The 15,318-nt window shown below is 42.7% G+C and overlaps 1 protein-coding gene across 5 annotated transcripts in view; it reads right to left on the reverse strand.

The window, feature by feature from the left end:
* The window catches only part of LDB1 (LIM domain binding 1), a 173,269-nt gene that overhangs the window by 41,735 nt on the left and 116,216 nt on the right, over nt 1-15,318 (reverse strand). The window contains exon 1 of one of the 5 annotated variants that reach the window (XM_077258276.1): nt 11,291-11,818. The exons of 3 other annotated variants lie outside the window; for them this stretch is intronic. The gene's annotated coding sequence lies outside the window, so the exon portion shown is untranslated. Of the gene's footprint in view, nt 1-11,290; nt 11,819-15,318 lie in introns of those variants that run through there. One more of the 5 variants, XM_077258278.1, reaches the window with a different exon arrangement.

Here is a 15,318-nt window from a genome sequence, read left to right on the forward strand (position 1 = left end):
ACCCAACAACAATATACTGCAATCTCAGGCATTCTGGGACGTGGAACATGGTTTAAATGGATTACATCATCAGAAGAGGACTTGTTTTAACATCAGGTTTTTTGTGTTACAAGTATTTATATAAAAAAGTTTGCAATTCTTTTCTCAAATCACGAGTTGTGTTAAAGGGGTTGTCTACTACTAGGACAATCCATTTTTTTAACTAAATGTTTGGCCCCGATAAAAATAAACTATACTCACCTCCCATGCTGGCACCTTCCAGCAGTGCCAGCACTCGCGGTACCGGAGCTCTCGTGTGACACGTGATGCCCAGCGCTCAATCAGCGCTGGCATCACTGTCCCCAACTTCGTACTGATTGACCATGAAGAGGAGGCCGGGCTGCAGCTGATCCCTGACTTTCTCTTCAGATTCAATCCATACAAAAGGTAGGGACAGCCGATCGGCGCCAGCACTAGAGGAGAGTATAGGTTTTTTATTTTATTGGGGCAAACATTTAGTTCAAGAAAGGTTGTCCTAGTAGTGGAAAACCCCTTTAAGCAAATTTTCACACTGGTCTCTGAATTTTTATAACTCCTGCATTTTTAAGATGAATTTTCAGCAGGCTCCTTACCATCAGAGGTCAGATTATTAAGACAGGTCACTTCTACTCACAGCTGATATTATAGCAACCACAACAGGTTATGCCACAGCTCACCTCCTTCTCCTTCTATACAGTGACAGATAATACAAATGCACAGCTGATAAAGGGGTCCATCATTTACAAAAGGTGCCATCACAGCTCGCCTCCTCCCTCTCTCTTCACAAAGACCTTTTCACACGCTCATTAGGTATGTGAAAAGTTCATTGTGAAGGGGAAGGCAGTGTTAACTGACAGGTGTTATCAGTCATTGTACAGGAGGAAGAGGTGAGCTGTGACATCAGCGTCGGACTGGAGCACCTTGAGCCCACCAGAGAAAATCATTATTGGGGCCCACTATGTAGCTACATAAAAATAAATACAAGACCACCAATTGTGTGGTAAAACACGCTAATATCAGGTTATAATATAAGGTAGTACACGTCTTAATTATGTAGCAGGGTTTGGGGTAGCCCCTCTCATAGAATATAACGCAGCCCCTCTCATAGAATATAACGCAGCCCCTCTCATAGAATATAACGCAGCCCCTCTCATAGAATATAACGCAGCCCCTCTCATAGAATATAACGCAGCCCCTTTCATAGAATATAGCGCAGCCCCTCTCATAGAATATAACGCAGCCCCTCTCATAAAATATAACGCAGCCCCTCTCATAGAATATAACGCAGCCCCTCTCATAGAATATAACGCAGCCCCTCTCATAGAATATAACGCAGCCCCTCTCACAGAATATAACGCAGCCCCTCTCATAGAATATAACGCAGCCCCTCTCACAGAATATAACGCAGCCCCTCTCACAGAATATAACGTAGCCCTCCTCATAGAATATAATGCAGCACCCCACAAAATATAATGCAACCCCCTCATAAGGTATAATGCAGTCCCCATCATAGAATATAATGTAGCACCCTCATAGGGTATAATGCAGCCCCCTCATATAGTATGATTAAGCCCCCTCCAGAATTTTAATGCAGACCCCTGAGATAATAGTGCAGTCCTCCCACAGAATATAATGCAGCCCCCCATAGAGTATACTGGTATACTGTAGCCCCCAGAATATAATGTAGTCCCCTGAGATAATAATGCAGTCCTCCCACAGAATATAATGTAGCCCCCTTATAAAGTATAATGCAGCCCCCCTCATATGGTCTAATGCATCCCCTCTTCACCTCCATCACTGTCCTCATTACCACCTCCATCATTGCCTTCTCCCGCACAACCCCCATCATTGCCCATTCCACCACCTCAATCATTGCCAATCTCCAATACACACACACACACACACACACACACACACACACAGCACCACACCACTCTCTTCACTCACACGCCGGGATGTACTGTGGGTAACTTACAGAGAGGTGCATATGCTGTGTGTCTGTCTGTCTGTCTGTGTGCGTGTATGTGGTGCGGTGGTGGTGGGACTCACCCTGCGGCTAACGCTGCCAGCTATTAAGGAGAAATGGTATTCACTCCTCTCCACGCCCATGGGGGCGTGGGGAAGCGTGAATATTAATTTCCCTTTAGCAGCTGGGACAGGTGTGGCTTCCTGTCACCTGCTGCTGCAACACGGCTACTCCGATGGCACAGGGCGGGCCCCCTTGACTCAGGGGCCCCACAGCCACTGGCTGGGGCCCTTGGAGCAATGGGGGCCCTAGGCAGCTGTTGGTCAGTATGTCAGCAGGTGTCAGTGCCTGGGCCCACCGGAGAATTCTCCGGTGGGCCAGTACGACCCTGTGTGACATCACTTATTGTGAATGGTGTATCCTGTGTTATCTACTGTATATAGAGGTGTTATCAGTCATTGTACAGTAGGAGGTGAGCTGTGACATCACCTATTGTGAGTGGTGGATCCTGTGTTGTCTACTGTATATAGAGGTGTTATCAGTCATTGTACAGGAGGAGGAGCTGAGCTGTGACATCACCTATTGTGAATGGTGGATCCTGTGTTATCTACTGTATATAGAGGTGTTATCAGTCATTGTACAGGAGGAGGAGGTGAGCTGTGACATCACCTACTGTGAGTGGTGGATCCTGTGTTATCTACTGTATATAGAGGTGTTATCAGTCATTGTACAAGAGGAGGAGCTGAGCTGTGACATCACCTATTGTGAATGGTGGACCCTGTGTTATCTACTGTATATAGAGGTGTTATCAGACATTGTACAAGAGGAGGAGGTGAGCTGTGACATCACCTACTGTGAATGGTGGATCCTGTGTTATCTACTGTATATAGAGGTGTTATCAGTCATTGTACAGGAGGAGGAGGTGAGCTGTGACATCACCTATTGTGAATGGTGGATCCTGTGTTATCTACTGTATATAGAGGTGCTATCAGTCATTGTACAGGAGGAGGAGGTGAGCTGTGACATCACCTATTGTGAATGGTGGATCCTGTGTTATCTACTGTATATACAGACATTAACTGATTTTTATTCTGCCTCTGATAAGAAGTCTGCTGAAAACTCTTCCTTAAAAAAACAGGAAGAGTCTAAAAAAAAAAAAAAAAAAAGCTTCAGTGGCCAGTGTGAAATATTTCATATCTGTATTTTTAGCACATGTCAGGATGTGAAAAACCAGAACAAAGATTTGTAAACATACATCAACACAAAAACCCGATTTAGATAGTAGGTGATTTTCTGATGGCACATTCCCAAGTCTGACAGTAACCTTTATGGCTGCACCAATTATTAGGCGTCTGTTCTCAGGGCGGATCACAGCCGCCATGTTTTATTCTTTATGACCGGCTTGCAGTGTTGTCTACACCCAGGTGATCAAGGATGGGAACTTCGTGGTAACTGCTAACAGCCCAAAACAGTCTCTCTCCACATATCGTATCAGCAGCCTAAAGAACAAATCATCGGGTCTTTCTGGCGACGGTCAGCATTCTTCACTTGCCTTAATGTGGCGACATCGCGAATTTACGCAATCATTTAAAAATAATGGCGACAGTCACAAAATAAAAAATAAATAAATAAAAAACGACCCTGGTACCATAAAACCAATGCACATAGAAATCACACATTGAAAACTGCCCGATTGGTTGACAGTCTATGAAAGTTCTTAGCCAGACATCAAAAACTTGTTAAGGTGTGCACCTGCCTCAATGAGTCTAGAGTACTACGACTATGACCATCATTCACTCTCAGTGGAACATTAGCTCCAAACTATGGACAAGTGTTTAGATATCAGATAACTCACATTATATAAAAGCATGCACTAAATACTGTTCTGGCCACCAACATCTCACATTGAGGAACACAAGTAGAATGATAGACGTTCCAACCACAACTTGGCCAATTATCTTTTTCAGATATTAGGCAAAATAATACGGTAAGTCATGGACATAAGAGAAGACTAAACCTGTCAATTTCGGTGCGCCTCCCATCTCTCACCGGACAGCAGTTGTCAGCGAAAGGTGTGATCAGACATGTTGGATAGGAACATGTCTGATCCTTTTTTTCCCCGGGGAGGAGATATGCAGCTGCCAAATGGGTCAGCCAAGAGAAACAGAGGTCAACCACGCGAGCCTTCAGACAACGTCCACTATATGCATAGGGTCAGCTTTCAGCAGCATGCACAAGGTTTGGTTTCTTGTTACCCCCGTAGCCATATTTTTCTCTAAAACCAATGAGCACAACATTTCCAAGTCTTAACTGAAAAAAGTTCAGGTAACTGTCCCTAGGAATGGTATCCATTTAATCTGAGGGCATATGGAGTTATTTTTTTTGCTTTTTTTATCTAAATCCAAAACGCATCCGAAATCAGAAAGACAATTATGACATCTGAAATGGGATGCTGGCATTTTATTTTTCACTAATGAAAGAAGCTATAACCTTATGAATCACCATAACCATAGCACAACAAGTCTAGAGGCACACGTACGACTTAGGCCTCATTCCGACAGCCATTATTTTTCCAGTATGCAAAACAAAAGCCAGATCGAATTTCCAGCCCGCTGGATCAGATTTCCATTAGTCCATTTTTTTTTTTTTTTTAACCATCTACAGCTTTCTTCCATGCGTCTCTGCAAGATAAATAGACATGCTGCAGTCTGGAAAGACGCGCCACATGTCCGTCTCCGCAGGGAAGCCGGAGGCGTCCCTGAACGCATAGTGGAGATGGGATTTCATGAAATCCCATCCACTATGCTGTAACATCTGGACGCTGCACGTTGGACGCTGCGGATGTACGCAGCGTCCAACCCACAGCATTTACTGACCGTGGGAACTTACCCTCTCAGGCTGAGAAACTCAATAAAAATGCAGCCTTACATGAAAATTTGCCAAAATAACTGATTTCAGGAAGCGACCCTCATTGGGGACCTCCTGATTCTGCCGTTATCACGCAGGATCGTACAGTGTCTGGCACAAGTGTCTTGTACGCGGCTTGATTCATAAGTCCTTTGCAAAGAACAACCTGCCCATTTCCAGCCTTGCTGAAGCATCCTCAGATCATCACCGATCCTCCACCAAATTTCACAGTGGGTGCAAAACACTGTGGCTTGTACGCCTCTCCAGGTCTCCGTCTAACCAGGTGATGATCTGGGGATGCTGCAGCAAGGCTGGAATTGGGCAGGTTAATCTTTGTGAAGGACATATGAATCAAGCTACATACGAGGTTACACTGGAAAAACAGTTGATTCCTTCTGCTCAGGCAATGTTCCCCAACTCTGAGGACTGTTTTTTTCCAGCAGGACAATGCGCCATGCCACACAGCTAGGTCAATCAAGGTGTGGATGAAGGACCACCACATCAAATCCCTGTCATGGCCGCCCAATCTCCAGACCTGAACCCCATTGAAAACCTCTGGAATGTAATCAAGAGGATGATGGATAGCCACAAGCCATCAAACAAAGAAGAACTGCTGACATTTTTGTACCAGGAGAGGCATAAGGTCACCCAAAAGCAGTGTGAAAGACTGGTGGAAAGCTGCCAAGACGCATGAAAGCTGTGATTAAAAATCATAGTTATTCCACAAAATATTGATTTCTGAACTTTTCCTGAGTTAAAACATTAGAATTGTTGTTTCTAAATGATTATGAACTTTTTTTTCTTTTTTTGCATTATTTGAGGTCTGCAAGCAATGCTTTTTTTTGTTATTTTGACCATTTCTCATTTTCAGAAAAAAAAAATATATATATACCGTACTAAATTTATTGCTTGGAATTTCTGAGACATGTCAGTTTATAGAATAAAAGCAATTTACATTTTACTCAAAAATATACCTATAAAGAGAAAAATCAGACTAAATGAAAATTTTCCTTTGTCTCAACTTTTGCGAGATATATATATATATATATATATATATATATATATATATATATATATATATATATATATATATATATATATTTCTTTATTTTTTTGAAACAAATATTTACAAAATGATTTTACATCATGATTAAACATCTTGTGCCACGTTGATCATGTCTCATACGCTCGGCCACATATTCCTCATTTAGGTGATTAACTACAATCACAAGATTGGTAGGGGTCTGACTTTTAGGACCCATAATATCCTGTAGATTTTAACCCTGGCATGTGTTCACAAGCTATGCAAGGGCCGGAGCCAGCCCCATGCACTTGAACAGAGCAATGTTTTTGCCCAAGCACCGCAGGCCCCTTCAGTCTCAGAATTGGTGGTGTTACCTGTGGTCGGGCCACCGTCATTACTTTATGGGATGAGAGAACAATTTAAAGGAAAATTTTAGAACTAAACATCTTTTGTGTTGGATGAGTAACTGGGGCTGAGAAACCAACATGAAACTTGTGCAAGTCCCTGGCTTTACGGCTCCACGCCCATTGCTGTATTACAACTTTGTTTTGTACAGAAAAGTGATAAAGAAGCCATAAACTTTTACGGGGCTTCGCTGTCAATATACATATATATATATTTTAGTGCAATATAACATGATGGCACTAAATATTGTCAATGTTTTTTTTTTGTTATTGTTTTTTGGGTGGGGGGGTAGTGAACAGAAAAAAAAATGCTACGTGTCAACACACACCCTTGGAAAATCTACAGCAAAATATATATATCACCTAAGTTATGTCAACAAATGTCAGCAACATTCCTGCAAAGAAAATACTCAGTATGTCGTTTTTGCTTTTTCTTGGGTGGAATGCCTTGCAAAGGGATCAGAACTGCAACAAAACCTACAGAAAAATGTGCAGCTTCTAAGCATGAACAAATCTTTAGGGTATATTCCCACGTAGAAAAAATAAAAATACACCACACTTTCCAATGCCAACAATGTGTATGATAGGAATCTCACGTACCGCCTGCAAGGAGTATCTACAGCGGAAATCGGCCAGCGCAGCACTGGGGGAATGTCCACACGTGTTACAACAAAAAGGGTCAAACATAAGACTTTTCTGCACCATTTCCACAATGATGTGTTGGAGCAGCGCAGATTTCCTATGTGGTTTCTGGCCATGTATCACTACTCATAGCAATTGATGGAAAAAAAAACGTGTTCCTCAACAATCATTGTACCACAGCACGCCGTTTATGTCCGGTATGCACATACTATTGCTCCATTTACACCTGCGGATCTCAGGCCAGCAACGAGTCCGCCGATTACCGACCTCTTTACACAGACCCACGAGCAGCGAAGGGGGATACAAAAGTTGCTAATATGATCATTCTGCCTCCATATGTCATCGGCAGCACATGATCACATGGGGCGATGTGCTGTCGACAACGATTTTTGTGCATGCCTAAAAATCCAATCACTTTCCAACCGCTCGGTCGCAGATTAGATCACACTTGGTCTATAAACTAGAGATACATAACCATAATATGGCAGACGTTAGCCAAAAACCACAACGCAAAGATGAAGGCACCCATTCACGCCCATCTTGATGAGGAGGCATGCTGGAGTTAGGATGCTCCAGATTCATTAAAAGGCTTCTTAATGAATCCGGGGCGTCTGAAGAGTGGCATGCGCCTCGCCATCAATCTTCCTCCAGTTGACAGACTGGAGTAAGATTTGTGGTGTAAATAATTTGATCAGCGGGGTTTGCCACTCCTCCGTCTCGCCCCAGCTTTGCCCACTTTGTTGGATCTGAGTGAAAATTGTGCGAGAACGCCTGAAATCATAACATTTGAGCACAGCCAAAATTTTGCAACTTTTTAAAGCTTTTTACGCCAGAATTCTATAGTAACAGCTTTGGTGATTCAAGACCACAGTTTAGGTTTTCCAGTGCATACAGAACTGACAGATGCCAAAAAGCCATTCAGTCTCCTTCAGGTCGATGGAGGCCTATGCTAACATCTGCAATATGCACCAGCAACTTTGCGACTTCATACACAACATTTTCATCCAAATGCGAGTTTTAAAAGGATCGCTTGTCAACTTTCACGCTATAAACGGCATCCATAATTAAATAGATGTTTTTGCTATATTTCGGTCTGCAAAATTTACGTGGAAACCTAATGGAGCGAACCTTGTCCTAAGGCCTTAAATCAGATGGATGTAATATTATTATAGCGCTATTTGTACAATAATCTTGAACAAAACGAGTCACATAATATGGCCCCATGTCATGGTTTGTGTTACTATTGGATTTGTTAAAGGAGATCTGTAACTTTACAAACTGTGTAAAAGGGGTTGTCCCACCTTCGGGTACAAGCATATAGTCAATATGTGCTGCTCGCTGTGAGGATTCCCCGATGTCGGCGTCAGGCAGTCATGAGACAGCAGGTATGCGATTTGCACACTTCCAGTCACATTCCGACTAAACGTGTCTGTCCTCCCTCATCATGCTAGTCGGCATGTGTCCGCACGTATGCAAATCACATACTTGCGGTGACACTCCCAGCACCGGAGAAGCCATAGAGTGACTGCAGACCTTTAGCCTAATGCCTGACAACCCCTTTAGGCCGGAATCACACATACGGTCGAGTCTCGCAGGTGAAAACCCAGCTCTGGTGCCGGCACTCCAGAGCGGAGCGTGCAGCTCCATGTATTGCTGTGCGGCTGCACGCTCCGCTCTGGAGTGCCGGCGCCAGAGCTGGGTTTTCACCTGCGAGACTCGGCCGTATCTCGCGTATGTGTGATCCCGGCCTTAAAGTGAATCTGTCACCCCCTGGGACATATATGACCTATTAATATGGGCATACAGGTAATGAAATGTTACACTAGTCCTACCTGTATGCCTCATATTTACGGTCTTGTTACTGAGAAATCATATTTTATTTCTGTATGTTAATTATTTCTTACAGGCTCCAGGGCGTGCGGTGCCTTCTATCTTCATTATCATACCACCGCCCCCTTCCCATCAGCGTCACCGTGCCCTGGGACGGGTAATGGTGGCCCAGGAATCCCGCGCCTGCAATAATGAGATTGTACTTACCTATTCTGCCCCTCTATGGAGATTGGCTGCAGCGTTCCTCTGCGCCGGTGCCGGCGAGTCGCTGCTACATCCGTTGCAGTGACCTCCGGCGTGTATGGCGATAAGGCGCTCTCCCCACCATGCATATATATGGGTGATAGGGGCCTCAGAAACTGTACGGTCCTTAACTAGGCAAGGAGGAAGGAAGTGGGGAGAGCACCTTACCGCCAGCACAGAATTCTGAACCCGATGACCTTAGAAAGGCGGAAAAGGTAAGAAAGTATAAGGGCGCAGGTTTCCGGGGCCACCATTACAGGTCAGAGGGCACTGTGACACTGATGGGGGGTGTGATAATGAATTCAGGAGGCAGAGATTTCTTCCACGCACTGCACGCCCCGAAGCCTTGGAAGAAATCATTAGCATACAGAAATAGAATACGATTTCTCAACAAGACCGCAGATATGAGGCATACAGGTAGGACTAGTTTAACATTTCTATCACAAGTATACCCATATGAATAAGTTATATACATCAAGAAGGGGTGAAGTTCCCTGTAAGGATATTAACCTTGCAAGGCTGGTGTACTTACTTTGAAAATAAATGACAAAATGGTTGTTTAAACACTTTTTAAAGTATACACCTTTACATGAAAAAAAATGTTATGAGTCAAGACTGTTCAGTTTAGTATCAGGATTAGGCTATGGCCACACGTTCAGGATTTGGTCAGTATTTTACATCAGTATATGTAAGCCAAAACCAGGAGTGGAACAATGAGAGGAAAAAGTATAATGATTGAAACACGTCATCGAGTTTGCATTTTTCACCCACTGACCAAATACTGAACAGGTGACCGTAAGCTTATGCAGCCATTCAGACGTGGGTTTTAAAAGTAAGTACATCAGCCTCATCAGGTCTAAGATCTGACCTTATTCCATTTGCATAGTGATATCTGGAGACAGAGCCACTATAACATCCTACAATAAACACAAAAATATTTAGAATTGAGAGTCCTCAATTCTAAATACTTTTCTATCTACTGGCTAACACGGTACCAAGATATATATCTTTCCTGTACAGTAAACACAAACATACAGTCATCTGAACGAGGCCTTATGTGTTCACATTGGCGTAAGGTTCACTATAGTAGGCCTCCACATCAACTTTTAAAGACAAGTATCACAGAAGCAAAAATTAAAAAAAAAAGTCATTTTTTTAATTACAATGAAATAATACAAGAAAAACTACAAAATTATTAAAATTTGGCAAAACACAAAATAAACATGTATTGGGGAACCATCACAAATCAATTAATTTCTGATATTTGGTTTAGAATATTTTAAAAGGGAATCGACTATAAAACCCCAAATATACATATGTATCTCCAGCCAGAAAACACAGGGTTTTTTTTCCCTTTTAATTACGATATATAGCTATTTTCTTTATATTTTATCCACATTTTTCACGCAGGATGCTACTGTTTATTTTCTTTGAAGCAATCATTTATTTTAGTAGGCAGATTATCAAAGCTGTAAAGCAACAGTAAAAAGGGGGGATGGGAATAAAAAAAAAAAAAGGGGGGGGGGTACTATCATCAGCTTCCTCCAGCTTTCTCATTAACCCCCTCCGTGCCAGGGAGACAATATGCATGAGTTACAATACACATGGAAGTGTCTGTGCCACTGTATAACAATGAATGGGTATACAAAATACGAGCATGGAATAGGAAAGGGAAAGGTGGAGGGTGCACAACTTTATAAATTGGGAAGAAAGTTTGCAGTGGTATTGACCCACATTTTCTCTAAAAAGGTTAATGAATTGACCAACAGAAGGTGACCTGGGAGCTCAAGTAATAATTAAATGGATTCATTACCAACCTAAAAAAGGAGAGAACTCTGGAAATGCACAATATATAGCAAGTAACCTAAAAAAGGTATATAAAGCAGGTCAATACCAACCATATGCAACAGTATCAGATCAATGAAAGGATTGCAACAATGTATCTTATACATAAACACTGTGTAATATTTGTAAACACAGAAGTAACAGCAAAATGGGCTGGAACAGCGATAATATGGGGGGAGATCAGACATTTTGGGGGTCAAATTGACTTTCAATGCCACTTTTTTTCTGAACACTGCAACTTTAAATAAAATGATAACACCTCCTTCATTGTAAGAGAGGCCTGGAACCAGACATTCCCTACCAAGCAATGTGTCACAGGGCTCCTATCACCCATGCAAAGAGTAAAAATAAAAAACACACAAATATTAAATAGAAAAACAAAGCCAGTTTTAACCCAAAATGGAATCTTACCTGAAGAAATGAAACTGAAGAATAAGATGAAAAAAAAAAAAAAAAAAAAAAACGAAAATCCAAAAGGAGCTAAAACATGACTGTATGAGAGTCCAGGCCAATGGGAAATGTCAGGTAGAAACTGCAGGCAGGAGCTGGAGGCCTAGCTGGAGCTTGTGATAATGGCAGCCAGAGGGGAACAGGATGGCTGAAAGGTGGAGGAGGAAGGTGGCCTGCTTCTTTTTTTTTTTTTTTTTTTCGTTTTCCCCCCTCTTTGTTTGCAATGCAACAATGGCTGCTCCTGCAATCGCCAGCCCTGCTCCTGGCTTGTGGGCCCTCTGATGGGTTGTTGCAGAAGTCTTCAGTGCAGGAGCTTGCAGGGTGCTTGCTTGCTTGCTCTCACTCACTCCCACATTAACATCCCCCCCACTCCTATGTCTCCCACAAAGAGGCCCAGGAGGTGGCCTGTCCTGCACCCTTCCCCCCTCCTCCTCCTTCTTGCTACTTGCTCTCTAGGGCTACTCCTCTCTCTCTCTGACTCTCATGAATACAGGAGAGAGAGAGGGGGAGGAGGAGGAAGAGGCTGGGAGGGAGCTGGAGCAGTCATAGGCTGGGAGCACAACAAAAGACAAGAGAGAGGGGTTATTCCTCTGCTTTCTCATTGTGTATACATTGGAGAGGATGGGGGGAGTAGTGCAGAAGAAATGGGACTTTACTGTCACTGACAGTGTCTGCAGAATCCTATCTGGTTGGTCACCATAATCTGATCTGCAAGGAAATATTCCAAGTGCAACCCCCATAATCAGAGAGAGAACCCCACTTTATGGCAGAATCTAATTGCCAGGGTAATATACAGCAAGGGGCTTGTGCACCAGCGGTATAGTGCGTGCAATAGTACAGCCCCATAGGAAGGCTCCAATGGTATGTGCACAAAGTTTTAAAGGGCTACTTTAAAGAAAATAAATTGCTCAAAACCAGCTTGAAATACTTTTGGGGAGCTTTTTACTCTGCGTATTTTTTAAATAAGGCTACTTGGTAGGTGCCGAAATGGTTCAGAAAATCTTCAACGTCAAAAGCTCATCTTGGGAACATAGACTTATAGATCTATCTTGTAAGAAAAAGTCTTTGGTCATATGTTCATTCTATTGAGTGTTTCTTTTTTTTCTTCTGCTTCAGAATTTTAAAAGCGTCTGGATGGCAGAAAAGAAGGTAGATGTCACTTGAAAGGGACCCAGTTGCAATACCAGACACGGTCTGCGGGATGAAGGTGGCGATGAGTATAGGGGAAAAAAAATATATAAAAAGATTTGTAATGTTACATAAATATGTATTTGGATGCCTGTCTGGTTGGGCAAGGGATTTGTTTCCAGAGACGTAACACCAGGGGGGAAAGAATGAAAAGGTTTTGATACAGTGTTAGCCAGTTGAAAAAAAATTGTTCTCAGTTGGAGAAACAAAATAATAATCTTGTAGTTATAGTGAAAGATGGGTGGTGGAAATTCTTATGGCGCCAGGCTCTGAATCGGGAACCTCCCAGGCCAGGTGAGAAAAGTCAATTTATTTAACACACAACGCGTTTTGGGGAGGATTTGTCCCCTTCATCAGCGACGATCGTCCTTGAAACTCGTGTGTTGAATAAATCAACTTTTCTTATTTGACCTGGGTGGTTCCTAACTCAGAATGTGGTGCCCTGTGGATTTCTACTGCCTTTCATAGCTCCTGTGCAGGACCCTGGGAGCGGCAAAAGGTGCTGCACTGCTCGAGGACCACTATCATTCACCGCTTCGCATCAGCACATCTGTCATGCACAACTACCAGAGGTAAGCTGAACACTTGTTCCCCCACAGCATACCTGTTGTGACATTCTTCTCAAGGAGCGCCCCTCTCTTTTGGTTCATTTTCACAAATCTTGTAGTTGTGATAAAAAAAAAAATTAAGTAAGTGATGTTATAAAGCAAAATCTCAAGACTACTTAGGTCTTTTCATCAGGCATGGCATAAGGGCCCCTTAACACATCTGCGCTTCCAATAAATTCTCACGGTGAACTTGATGAGCTCAGCGCTGCACCGTGAGACTTTTTCTCACAGTTCTGGCAGTAATCTCACTGAGGTCACTGCAGTTCACCGTGAGGCTCGGTCTTGGTGCATTCTCCCCAGCTCTTTAGCGTGAGCGGTCGCCTCCTGCCTTATGCTGATGAGCAAATGTCGTACAGAAGGATTACCGTATGGGATACTATGAATTCTTTCAATTTTGGACAGATGAGGGATATTGTTGTTTTTAATTTTTGTTTGTTTACAGGTGACATTGGCTTCATTGGATTAAGTGTTCAAGTGAGTATAATATGATTTTTAATTTTATTTTTAATTTTACACTTGAATACAATGCTCAACATTGTCCCCTGCTCTATTCCGAGTGAGCAGCCTCTTGCTGGCCGCATATTTGCTCCTACTTTGCTATGATTTCCTGCTGTCCGTATATCCTTAGGCTTTTCACTTGTACTTCTCTCCCCTGTCACAATATAGACCGAACAGAGACTCTGCTGCTGCTGCATCCCCCTCCTCTCCCTCATCCTTATCTACTATTCAAGGTTTTATACATTCACTATATGAACCACTAAAATTCTACATGTAAGCATTGAAGGGCACCTGTCAGTTGATCAAGGTTTATACCCCCTACACCACCGCTGCAATATTACTATGCTCTTTAAAGGCATTAGCTTTAAAGGGGACTCCTCAAATCTGTGGGTCAATCTGCAGGTTCACATCGTTCCAAAGCCGTATGGCCACTTAACTGAAAATCCTATATCTGGGAAGAAAAAAACTTTATTTCTCCCAGCATCCTCCGACCTTCAGTCGTAGAGGCACGGCTTCAGCTACCGGTCAGTATACAGTAAGCGGCGGCTGTATCTGTGCCCAGAACTGACTGACAGCCGGCTCAGCATTGCATCAGTACCGAGCTGGCTGTCAGTCAGAGTGCGTTTACAGCCATCGCTCACTATGTGCTGAGCGGTGACTGAAGCCGCGTCTCTATGACTGAAAGCTGGAGGCTAATAAAGTTAATTTCTTCCCATTAGCCCGGCTTTCAGTGCGAGGCCACACAACTTTAGAAAATTATTAACCTGCAGATTGGCCCTATATCTACAGTTTAATAGCGTTTTGGGACATGACATGTTCCTTTTAAGGCTAGATTCACACATGGTGTGAAAGTTACCATCTAATAGATACGAAGAGATTTTTTTTTTTAAGCTAGTTACATCAACTTCTGCTCATGTTTTTTTTTCCCTGAAGCAGATAAATTGTCTGAACTTTTCCTATTCACGGACTCTTAGCAATGTATCAGTAAAAAGAGATGATTCTCAGATGGAACATACAAGTACAATGTCTGACTACTGTGTTTCATCCGTGTTTCACAGATCCCCATAGACTTTAATGGTCGAGTCTAATCTGTATATCGGATGAGAACAGGGCATGCTCGGAGTCTTGGACCGAAGACTTGGTCCTCTTTTTACAAGTGAGGTGTGTGTTTATGAATGAAACTGTGAGTCAATGTGCAATCCGAAAAAAAGACAATACTAGGACGTATCATGTGGATGCCTCATTCAAATGTCTTCTCCTTTATTTTTCACGCGCGAGAAAAAATTACCGTTTTAGCAGTAATATCGGTCAGAGTTTCGTCCGAGTTTCACCAGACTTCGGTCTGAGTTTCTTCAGCTTTTCTAGTACGTGACCAAAAAAAAACGTTTCTCTATTCTTTTCCTATCCAACAGTCTTTGAAAATCAGACAACACTCAGATGACATCCGAGTTCTGTCCGATTTATTGATATTACTCATGGACTTGCATTGCTGATTTTGATTCAACACTCGGATCAAAATTGGACATGTCTCCGTGATTTTGCACAGTCCACTTAGTCCACAGGAAATCACGGACATGTGAGTGACCTCATTCACTGTTATAAGTACAAGAGGTATCTGTGAAAAACACCAAAAAACTGAACATGTGAATGAGGTCTTAGGGTCGTTCATTTGACCTTACCTTCAGACCGAGTGTT

The sequence above is a fragment of the Ranitomeya variabilis genome, chromosome 4 (genome assembly GCF_051348905.1).
Source record: "Ranitomeya variabilis isolate aRanVar5 chromosome 4, aRanVar5.hap1, whole genome shotgun sequence".
In the NCBI taxonomy this organism is placed as follows: Eukaryota; Metazoa; Chordata; class Amphibia; order Anura; family Dendrobatidae; genus Ranitomeya; species Ranitomeya variabilis.